Below are 12,796 nucleotides of genomic sequence, written 5' to 3'. Positions count from 1 at the left end.
TTAATTAAGGTTGGAACTAAACTCTACTCTACTAATGAACTGATGAGTTGAAGAAGACATACAGAATCTGCAGTGTACAGAAACATGATTGAGACCTGTTGCAAAAGTTCAGAGGCTATAAGTGCTCATAGCTGAAGAAACACCCAGTTACTAAAATCACCACAGTGCACAGGTGCTCTAAGATTAGTGTAGATCATTTTGATAATTTTCTAAATATCAAGAAACCAGACTAAGAGAAATAAATATGAAGAAAGGACTATGCATACCGGTGTGCAAGTGTGCTTTTCTTGCTTTCCAACATGCCACGTTGTATAAAGTAAATGCTCAGTGAACCACCAAGAAAAATCAAGAAAACAATAAGGCGTTTGTAGTTCATGCACTTCATCATGGGGGATGATCTGAAAGAACAGTTACACACAGCAATAACAGTCACACTGGAACACATGTAAACTGGAACTTTTTAATGAATGCTAAACATGCAAAATTATTTTAATGTTTGTAACAACATAAAGATGGGTAAACGCTTAAAACATTTTTTGGTGACCTAACCTAGTGTTAGGGTTATTGTTAACTTGCTTTTAAACAGTTATGTCATGTACACACTTATGTCATTTAAAAAAAAAAGAATAGTTATCCCCAAAATGAAAATGTTCTCACCCTCGGGCCATCCAAGATGTATATGAGCTTTTTTTATACAGATCTGGAGACATTTAGCATGTACAGTAGCAATTTTGCCACGTCTTGGATGGCCTGAGGGGGAGTACATTTTCTGCAGATTTTTGTGTGAGCTGTTCCTTTAGAATATATTTTTCACGTTTATAAAAGCAATGGGTGAGGTGAGAAGGAACCAGAGGTGGATAAATTACACAACACTGGTCAAATACTACTCCACTAAAAGTGAAAGTTGTAAAGACGTGTAAGTACGAAAGTGCATGCTTTCAAAAGTACTTAGGTATCAAGTAAAAAGTAAATGCATTGTTTATTGTCACATTGTATACTTACAATACCTTATATGCCACTAATGCAACTTACTGAATACACAGAATAGCTTGTATTATCTTTTGAATTAAGAGCTTTTATGTTACCAAACCTATAGAAATAGAACAACTCAATGAAGATAATCATCTTTATTTCTTATTTAACACTCCTACAGCTACACTGAACTCATTTTAATACTTGTTTAAGGGTTACAAAGTTCTTTTTCAAAGAGATATCAAAGGATATGATATGGTTCATTTTAGGCAAACGAAGCAAACATTGAAAAGAAAACAAATCTTTAGTCTTTTCAGAAAACTAGAACATACTCTCTCAGTATGGCTATGGACATGCATGCTGCACCAAAGAGTTGACATCATTTTGACATCATTTACTCGCATCACCCATCACTTAACTGCTCTGTATTTGTTACTGCGACACATTCATGAAACTAACCTGGTCTGTACTAAAGACCATTAAGAGTAAAGACAAAATCTAAGCCTGAAAGCCAATAGTCAAATAATTCTACATAAGTGCTAACATCTCTTAGTCATCAATAAATACAGTAGCCACAAAAGACATCATCATCATAATTTTCTCTGCCACGTATGGAAACCCAACAAAAGTGAGATGTACTTACCAGTATAAAATAATCATTTCAGAAGAGCAGTAAATTTGTGTCTTTTTAAAACCTCCCAGTCTTAGCTGTTCTTGCTTTCTAATACGAGACATCTTCCATTTTCCTTGTCCAGTGGCCAGAATAAACCTGATCCCTTTACACTGTATCACCAAGAGAGATAATGTGCATCAGATCACTTGCACATTAATGTTACCATAATACATTTACTAACTGAAGGAGTGGAAGATCCGCAGGGAGTACACACACACACACACACACACACACACACACACACACACACACACACACACACACACACACACACACACAAAGATTCATTTACCGGCTCCTTTCTTCTGAATCTCCTAACTATTTTGCATCGGAGCGGCCTGGATCATAATCTATGTATTATTAGACAGATTTCATGGTATATACATATATTATTAGTGCATTTGATATAATATTACACTTATATCAATGCACAGCCTATTGTTTATTTAACTAGCAAGCCAATGGTCCTAATTAGGGCTGGGTTGAAATCTGTTTCTCATTGTGACAGTGATCTCAGTGTTAATCCTAAGAATCGATAGATGCTGTTTCCACTTTATGCGTGAACAAAACACAATAAATCACAGTTTTGTTACTTGTGATATGAAATTTGTCTGTTTAAATGTCTGTATTTCAGCAAACTGGAGAAGAAAAATGATATCATTAGAAATATTATTTAAATAATAATAATAATATTTTAAAAATCACTGTAATCTCAATTGACAGGGTTTATTGTATAGTTACAGCATTAGTTGAGAAAGATTTTTAACTCTGCTTTAGCTTTATGTCTGAGTAAATCAATGACTAATGTTGTACTTTTGGGATCTTGTTGTTCTGCATGTTTGAGAATGAAGACTAAATTCAACTGCAGTTACATCCCAAAGAGCCCAAATATCTCCCTCAATGAAGAAGTGGAGACACTTATTAAAAAATATATGGCAAGTATATGTCAAACCTGCTCTTCTTACATTATTAATGTCTTATGGATATGTTTACATTGATAGTTACGTTAATTTTCTTATTGGCATCACAGTCTCGCTTTGCCCATGAGTGTGTAGTATGCAGCAAATTAGCTCATCTCTTTGTAGAGGTAACTAGAAGTTAGCATGACATTTTGAGTATTTCTTACTGTTTTACAAGTTCAGTCAATTTAAAGATGACATTTTATTAATTGAATTACATTTTCTTAAGCTTGTTGTCTACTTTTCATCTGAGAAATAATAGTACAATTGCAGCTGTTACAAATTATGGCAATGCAGAGAAAAGTTAAAGTCCATGGTGTTTTCTTGTCATATGTTTTTAATGCAGTGCAAGTGATATCAAGCAGCTTGACCATCCTGGAACAACACGAGCACTCATGTTTTTAAGCTTGGCTGTGTCCAGTTCCATCATAACTCCCCTTCTTGGTGTATAGTTCAGTTGCTATAAATGTAATTGTTATTTTATACTGAAAGGCCAAAAAAAAAAGTCACATTCTGGATTTAAATGAGTAAATATTTGACATTATTTAAGGATTGACTAATTCATCATCATGAAGTGGTTAAAATGTTTCTGGCATGTTGTGTGTTTGGCAACAATTCTTTTAACCCTAACTGATGCAGTGTGTAGCCTTGTATTCTCAAACAACCAGGTTGGAAGTCGTATCCATGTCTAACAATGCCAAGATTCATCAGCCTCAAATGTGAAAGATTGTGCACCAGAGTCCTGACCTAATACTTATCGAAAGTCTTTAAGATGTGTTGGAGTCCACTTTACATAGCCTGTCCAAAACGGTGTTGCACACTCTAATAGCCTATTTCATTGGACCATCTATAGATTTCTTAACATTGTGCTTTGTTGTGGCATTGTTTAAACATCATGCAACATCACAACATTTACTTCCATCAAGAGTTGCATTTATTTATTTAATTTTTGCATTTATTTCTGCAGTATGGTTGATTGTGGCAAAAAGTTTGGCAAATAGTGTTTAACCTTAATGTGCATGTAAATATGAAGGCACTTTTTGTTTCTTGTTGCACTCAAGTGTATGACCACTGTGTAGTATGTCTTGCTAGCTCATATATAGCCAAATGCTTTGAAGCATTAATAAATTGCTACAGTGTAAAAGGTTTGTGTGTGTGTAGTTAGATTTTGTTGTAGCACAGTGTGATTGGGGTGGAGTGGGATTAAATATATGAAATATGTTCGGTTTATGATAACAATTATGCAAATGTGATGCGTATTAAGTACATTGGGGTTATTACCTGATAATACATATACATGTTTCTTATGCATTTAAAACAAATTGGATTTATAGGTACTATTACATAAGTCTTTACATGTTTACTCATTTACGTAAGGTTGGAAAATGTGCATCACATAAAGTTTAAGTTAAAAATATTTAATCAAAATGGGTGATAATTTTCTTAAGAATTTTGCCTAAATATTTTTTGGAGTGTAAGGGGCAAAGGGCAACAGTTATGAGTAGAACCACCTGGCTATGTTTCCTACATGAAACATGACAAAACTGTTAAAATATAAAAAATATACATGTTTAGCAGCCACTGGTATCTTATACAGACACACTAACAGAATATCATCTATTATTTATGTAACAATACAGACACAGAGAGGGGGCAGACCACAGCAGACAACTTACAGCCAGCATTCATCTCAGAAAAACTAACATGTAGACCAGGTTCCTTTTTTTCCTCCTCAATGGGTCGCACATGGTCCAAGTGCACGTCCCACAAGCCGCACGCATATCATCAACATATTACATCACCAATACAAAACAACCGGATTTATAATAGAATATAGCCTACATATTATGAAATCTAATCGATTACATTCACTGAAAGAACTAACTAACTAGCTTATATTTGTTTAATTAATGTAAAAACTCAAATGAATTGTAAAACTGAAAGTTATTTTTTTTATTGTATTCAGCATGGTGGTCCACATATGAATACGTCATGGGCCACGGGTTGAGAACCACTCCTGTTATCCATTGTTGGTCAAATAAACTGATTTACAGAGAGAAATATCTTAGGTTCCAATTGGTTTCATCATGTTTATATATATATATATATATATATATATATATATATATATGTATATATATATAAACATATACAAATCTGTATTGTATAAAGCGCTATATAAATAAAAGTGACTTGAATGTTAGGAGGAAACAGAGTTTAAAAAATCTGAGCAATAGCAGTGGAGAAAATTTAGTAAATACTTACCAGAATGATGCACTTTTTTCAGGTATGGTTCAACACAAACACTTCTCACCACACCTCCATCTTCTAGAATGCGGTCATCAAAAATTGGAAGTGGCTGATGAAATCCTTTTTTAACACGTGTTTAAATAACAATATTAGTCTTACAATGTCTAGTTCTGGAACTGCTTCCATAATCTCTGCAAAGCTCCCAATCCGGCTTCCGGCTTCAAAAATACAAAGTCATCGTCCACCCACAGGAAAGATATTGTATATGTGATCATCTCTGCAAACCAGCCTCTTAAGAAAGCAAATCATCTGCAGCAGAGCACTGAATAAGTAATCGATATTCACATTCACATTTCAGCTAACAGCAGGGCAGAAAATACCAATACACCTCTGCTAATATAGAAGAACTTTTTGTAATGCATCCTCTATGTAGTGGCCATAATGTAGTGCTTAATGTTTTTTCCAGTGATAGGTCCATGGTGCAGTAGAATGTATCAGGTTCAATCCTCGTGTTGGGGGTTTACTCTCTCGGTGGAGAGAGGGTGCTAAAGATTAATGTGTTTGCTCTTTCTTTCCTTGTTGTAGTTGTTTATATCTGTTATATCTTTTTGGGTTAATTCAATTGGTAAATAAAACACCATATTTACGGAAAACCAATTTCCTTAGTTTCTTCAACCGGAAGTGTTTTTTTTTTTTATTATTATTATTGTTGTAAACCTTCTCCTCCAGTGGACTCTTCACTGGAGGTTCGTAAAAGTTGCTATGGTCACCTGTGAGTGAGTTGACATCTGAGTTGTGATGGAGAGAATGTGGTGCATTTCACCAGCACGTTTTAGAAACTCTACAGACATTTAAGTAAGAAGCATATTTGGTGCCATAAAAGCATCCTGTGTTTTACCATTATACCATTTACCATTTCCTGGATTATACAGAACAGGAGCTGCTTGTCTCCTGGATGTGATGGTAAACATGACCTCATGGTCCTCAAAAGTGAAATGAACTCAAGAGAAAGTTTTTATTTGAAAACTAAATGATTAATACATTCTCAATACATTGTACTGCACACTTTCAAAAATAAAGGTTCTTTACTGGCATTCCATGAAGAAACTTTTAACATCCATGGATCCTTTTCAATGCACAAAAGGTTCTTTCTTCCGTAAAACATTTCTTTAGATCATGGAATATTTGTCATACAAGAAAAATATGGTTCTTTTTAGAATGGGGAATCTGTTTTATGGAGTCACTGCAAAAACATTTTGGAATCTATTAAAGTGATAGTCACTCATTAAAACAACTGAAAATTTAAAGGATGTAGTCTAATCAATAAAGAGCAAGATGCAGTCTAGCGCTTACATGTAATACCATGAGTGTACTTAATTCATCACACTGAATTAAAGTGTCTTCTGAATGACAGAAAACAAGAATAGATACCCAGAGTAGCCAGATTCTATTACGGTTCTCATGAAATCCATGGCTCCCAGCTGGATGAAACAAATGGCCAGTGCAACACCAGGCAACATCAAGAAAACTTTAAGCAGGATGGGTGCAGGCAGGGCCACTGCTGGCCAAATGTGCCCTAAGCAGGATTGAATTGTTGTGCCCCCGTTCCTCAAATATGATGATGGGAAAAAAAAAACAGCGAACGAGTACTGTGTCTTAGCTAAGACGCTACGGGAAAAGTCTCTTTTCACGAAATACTGAAGCAAAAAATTATCCTTAATTTTGTATTTTTGTAAAGCGCATTTGCAGCAGTACACATCCATAGGCAAGACGGCTCGCTCGCTCATTGACTGTTCTGCGGCAACTGCACAGCCTATCGAGCTCAGGTTGATGCAGATGCTTCACGCCCTTCATGCCACTTCCCGCCGAAACGGGTGTGGCCCAACCTATAAAAGGAGCTCGAAAAGACTGACTCACCTGATTTAGTTCATCGCCGAAGCGAACCAGAGTGAATCGTACGCACGGCAGAGAACGCAGTACTCGTTCGCTCTTCTAGAGAGAACCGAGGTTACGCTAGTAACCGAGTACGTTCTCTTACGAGAGCTCTCTCATACTGCGTCTTAGCTAAGACGCTACGGGAACCCTATGTAAAACGCTGTGCGCGCAGGGATCACACACCAATAAACCTGAAGCAACGCCCAGGATTTACAGTGCACAGTCACCCGAGGGACTCACAGAGAGTCCAGGACAGGAAGGGGGGAAGCCCTCCATCCCATATATAGCAGCATCCGTAGATGCGGCAATATGACATCACACAGCCGAGGCAAGGCCTGACCAATGTGGCAATGCGGGTCTTACGCAATACTGCCCATATAACAGTCGGCAGCGCATAACGCTCACTAACTCAGAGTTCCCCTCAGGGCCCTGATTCGACTATACCGACAGCAGCCTTGCTTGCAAGGCGGGAACCTCCAGGTTATAGAACCTGATAAATGTAGACGCGACGCCCCTTGTGGAGTGTGCTCTGATGCCCAGTGGGCACTGAAGGCCCCTGGAAGCACAAGCTAATGCTATGGAGTCAACTATCCATCTGGATAGAATCTGTCTCAAAACAGCCATTCCCTTGGAACGTCCACTGAACGAGACAAACAGCTGCTCAGTCTGTCGAAAGACAGCGGAGCGAGACACATAAGTTCTTAAAACCCTAACAGGGCAAAGAAGACTCGAGTCTCTATCCTCTCCTTACACCGACAGGGCAGACAGGGCAATAACCTGAGCCCGAAACGGCGTGTTGAGGGACTTCGGCACATAACCGTGCCTAGGTTTGAGTATGACCCTTGAGTCATTAGGCCCAAACTCCAAGCACGACTGGCTCACCGAGAGCGCGTGCAGGTCACCCACATGCTCCACTGAAGCGAGAGCCAACAAGAATACTGTCTTGAACGACAGATGCTGGAGGCTAATTGATTGGATAGGCTCAAAAGGGGGACCTTTCATGGCCTCCAAAACCGCCGCGAGGTCCCACATAGGGACTGACGGAGGTCTGGGAGGATTCAGCCTCCTAGCTCCTCTAAGGAAGCGGATGACCAAATCGTTCCTTCCTATTGACTGACCGAGCGCTGTTTCAGAAACGCTGCGATGGCCGCCACATGAAAAACGTTTTCATGGGACGCGAAGAGGTCCACCTCCGCCCTGCCAAATCTCTCCCACAACAGCCGGACTGTTTGCGGGTGTAGAGACCATTCGCCCATGGGAACATTGTCTCTGGACAGCCTGTCTGGACCCAGATTCAGTAGCCCAGGCACATGAACTGCCCTCAGTGAGCGCAAGCTGCGCCGAGCCCAAACCAGGAGGCGTTCCGCCAGCTTGTACAGGTTTCGGGACCCGAGACCGCCCTGGCGATTTAAGTAGGACACCACAGACATGTCGTCCGAACGGACTAAGACGTGGCGGCTCTTGATTCGGGGACAAAAGCGCGTAAGCGCGTTCTCCACTGCCAGCATTTCTAGAAAGTTGATATGATGGAGCTTTTCCCGTTCTGACCACAGGCCAAAGGACGGTCTGCCCTCGAGCAGCGCTCCCCATCCCGAAGTGGAGGCATCCGTCGACACCATCTTCACATTCAAGGAAGTCCCCAGGCTTACACCTGATTGGTACCAGCCGTTTGCTGTCCAGGGTTTCAGGGCTGTGACGCAGCCCTGATCGACCTTGAGACGCAGTCAGCCAGATACCCGCGCTTTCAGTCAGAGCTGCAGGGGGCGCATGCGGAGCAGGCCCAGCCACAGAACCGGAGATGCTGAGGCCATGAGACCCAGCATCTTCTGACAATGTTTGAGCGAAACGGTCGCACCACAGCGGAGAGAACTCGCTGCGCGCTGAATGCCCAACGCGCGCTGTGGTGACAGCCGTGCCGTCATGGAACATGAGTTCAGAGCTATACCCAAAAACAGTATCGTCTGACTGGGGTTCAGCGAACTCTTCGTCCAAATCTGCGAATCTGCGTGAGGAGCTTCCTAGTCGTAAGCATTCTGAAACTGCGTTTCACCAATGCCTTGTTCAGCTGTCTTAGATCCAGTATGGGCCTGAGACCCCCATCTTTCTTGGGCACCAGAAAGTATCTGCTGTACAGCCCCCCTCGCTTTGAGCTCGAGACACAGGCTCTACAGCCCCCTTTGCTCAACAATTTTGATATTTCGGCCCGAAGTATGTGTGCTACTTCTGTTTTGACCGTAGTTTCGACGCGCGTCGGAAAAACTGAAGCGAGTAGCCTCTCTTTATAATGCCTAGCACCCAATCCGAAACCCCTGGAAGTGCTGACCATGCATCTGCATGAATGGCTAAGGGCAGGATGGAAAGCGCGCTCTGTTGACTGTGCAACGGCGGCGCTTGGGTGCGCTGCACCATGGGCGTTACGCCTGTGGCATTTGAGGCGGGGAGCGCACTGATCACAGCAGGCAGATCGCTTCTCCTCCACCCCGTCCCGGTGCTTAACCGATTGGGGGAGGGCTGAGCGGGTCCCGTGGGACTCGTGATGTCTGCGAGTAACTGTGGGCTGCAAGTGTGCACATTTACCACTTTCGACTCGCTGTCTGCCTGGGCAGAGCGTACGTGCACGGGTTTCTTTTTACAGAAACCACACGCCGTGTGTGACATAGTGTATGTAGGCACTGAGGAGTCGGCACGTTTACTATGTGGCGCGCGTGACCGACCTGAGTCGATCTTATTTTATATTGCGCGAGCCCTGTGTGCAGGGCTGTGCTTACATGTGGAGATGGGCACTGAGGAGTGGGCATCGTCACTACATTTATAGCACCATCGGCCGTGGCCGGACGAACGTGCATGGGTTTCGTTTTTACAGAAACCACATGACGCGTGTGACATAGTGATTGTGGGCACTGAGGAGTGGGCACGTTTACTATGCAGTGCGCGCAATCGACTTGAGTCGCTTTTATGGGCGTGAGCCCTGTGTGAAGGGCTGTGCTTATATGTGGAGATGGGCACTGAGCAGTGGGCATCGTCACTACATTTATAGCACCATCGGCCGTGGCCGGGACACCAGAAATTACACCTTTTTCAGGAAATATCTGGGTAGCCGTGATAACGGTTTTTGTGTGCAGGCAAGCGGGCAACCGTACAGGCTTGCGCATTGCAAAAGACGCTGAAACAGTCACAATCCCTGGAACTGAAACAGCGGCGCGCTTAGGTGAGAGTTCGGCCGCGGCGACTCGTACACCGGCGCTTTCCTAGGATGGCTTCGGGGCTCCCGGCCTCACCGTAATCCTCTGCCGCGGTCCCCGCGGCGCGGGGCGACGGCCGGTAGAGCTGCGTTGCTGAAGCTGTTGTGATAACGGCTTTTGTGTGCAGGCAAGCGGGCAACTGTGCAGGCTTGCACGTTGCAGAAAACGCTGAGACAGTCACAATTGACAGTCACAATTGACTGTACAAATGACGTACCGGTCTCCCTCGCTGAGTGGGGCTCTGACGAGCCGCAGGAAGGCATCTTAAAAAAGACGCAAGCTCTTTTACGAGTGTGTGTCATAGGGCGAACACACACACACGCATAAAGAACAGTTGGATATAACAGAATTGAAAGGATATGTGCGCCGGAGAGCGCAGCAGGAGCGGCAGTGGAAGGCGGCGAAGGCCAGCAGCTTCAGAAGTGGCTCATCCCTCTGAGATGCCTATCAGACGGCGCTTGCTTCCTTCGTGATCCAGCGATGCGTGAGCTTAGCTGAAGAGATGAAAAATCAGGTGAGTCAGCTTTTCGAGGTCCTTTTATAGGTTGGGCCACACCCGTTTCGGCGGGAAGTGGCATTATTGGTCTGATGTTGCATCAACCTGCGCTCGATAGGCTGTGCAGTTGCCGCAGAACAGCCAATGAGCAGCGCTCCCAATCCCGAAGTGGAGGCGTCCGTCGACACCATCTTCACATTCGAGGAAGTCCCCAGGCTTACACCTGATTGGTACCAGCCGTTTGCTGTCCAGGGTTTCAGGGCTGTGACGCAGCCCTGATCGACCTTGAGACGCAGTCGGCCAGATACCCGCGCTTTCAGCCAGAGCTGCAGGGGGCACATGCGCCTATGGCTGTGTACTGCTGCAAATGCGCTTTACAAAAATACAAAATTAAGGATAATTTTTTGCTTCAGTATTTCATGAAAAGAGATTTTTCCCGTAGCGTCTTAGGTAAGACGCAGTACGAGAGAGCTCTCGTAAGAGAACACATAATATAGGGGTGAAAATAGCACTTTAATCAAATAAAAAAGTAAATTAATAAATTAATAAATTAATAAATTATGACTCTATTTTATAGTCTCAAGCATTCAGGAATCATGCAAAAGGAAATTAAGCAGTTTTACTATGATAAAACCATGGTTTATTTTTGTAAGGGTTGTGATATGCACGTTTTTTGTTGAAGAAACTATAAAGGCTGTGTCATCTATAGCAAAAAGGTGGCCAAAAATGAAAGATTAAGTGAACATTTGAATTGTTTGATCAGTAGCCTAAACAAGGATTTGATTGTCCTGTAAGTGTAACAGCAGCAATTACATGGCATTTGGATCCCTTTGCAGGCATTTGTAATAACATGTACATAAATTTATTATTTTGTATTTGCCTACATTATGTATTTTAACAGTGTTATTATTAACCAATCATTATAGCCTCATTGTTTTTTTTATATATATAATGCATTTTAAGTCATTTTAAAGGCTATTGATGGCTTAGGTCTGTTTTTATAGCAGTATATTACTTCTTTGTAAATTATTATTTGAAGTAACAAAACCATGGTTAATTTGCAGTTACCATTGCTATCGGAAAGATGATTTGTGGTGTTATTGTTAAAACCATGGGTAATTTTCACAAAAAAAACTTTCATAGGAATGTGCCTGAAAGTGATAAACGGGCCTCATTTTTACCTAAATGATTTATAATTTTTTTTTTTTTATATATATGAAAAATGTATAAGGTGTGCATTGTAGCTGACACCTAAATGAACACATTACAATTGTTTTAGGACTGCAAGTTTTTCTCCTCAAATGCTATTGAGCATCAAATTTGCGTTTGAGCCCATGTGAAAAAGTATTATAATTTACATATGATTTACAGTTTATTTTAATAAATATCAAACATTCAATTCAATAGTGCATTATAGCTGACACCTAGATGAACAATTGCAGTTGTTTTTATGACTGTAAGTCATTCTCCTCAAATGCTACTTGTAGTATCTTCACAAAGAGTAGTCTACTACATAAATGAGTTGAAGTCAATCTTTATTTCTATCTTCAGAAACTGCACAGGCATCGGCATCACAGGCCGTCTCTATCAAGGATTCTGTTACACACACTTCAAGGTAAGAACACAACACTTTTTCTTTCTTCTTTTTATTTTTATTATTATTCTTAAATGAATCAAACAACTCAATTCTAACGTAATTGAGAGATATAAAAAGCAATCAACAACACTTATCATATCTTACTGATTAGGATCTCTACATCTTTTGGAAAAATAACTCTTAACTTCTAAATGAAGCATTACTCGAAGCCTCTTACTAATTGGTTCTGAGCAAAATAGTCTTTTAAGTGAGCTGGAGACATCTTTCTCTGGCAGACCTTCTCGGGGTTGTAGGTTGGTTAGTCTCTTTTTCAACAGAAGTCACTTCTTGCAATCGACCTTTCTCCAGGGCCGACATCCCCTTCTCTGCAGGAGCAACGACAACATCAGCAGTCGGTACTATTGGAGTGCTTCTGCCCTGCTATTCTCTGTGGGTGGTACAGTTGCGAGCATCTCATCTGTACTGCGTGCTTTTACTTGGTCCACATGCCTTTTCACAGTTTGACCCTGTCCCAGAGTGGTCTTGTATGAAAGCAGTTCTGTGCAACTTTCCACTAATGCAGGTATCCATTTTGGTCCCCCACTATAGTTCCTCACATACACCGAATCTCCAATTTCAAAACTTCTGAGTTTACACTCTTTGTCATGGCTTTCTTTTTGTTTCTGCTGTTTT

This window comes from Carassius carassius, chromosome 1, assembly GCF_963082965.1.
Source record: "Carassius carassius chromosome 1, fCarCar2.1, whole genome shotgun sequence".
Taxonomy (NCBI): Eukaryota; Metazoa; Chordata; class Actinopteri; order Cypriniformes; family Cyprinidae; genus Carassius; species Carassius carassius.
This window is presented reverse-complemented; position numbering follows the sequence as displayed.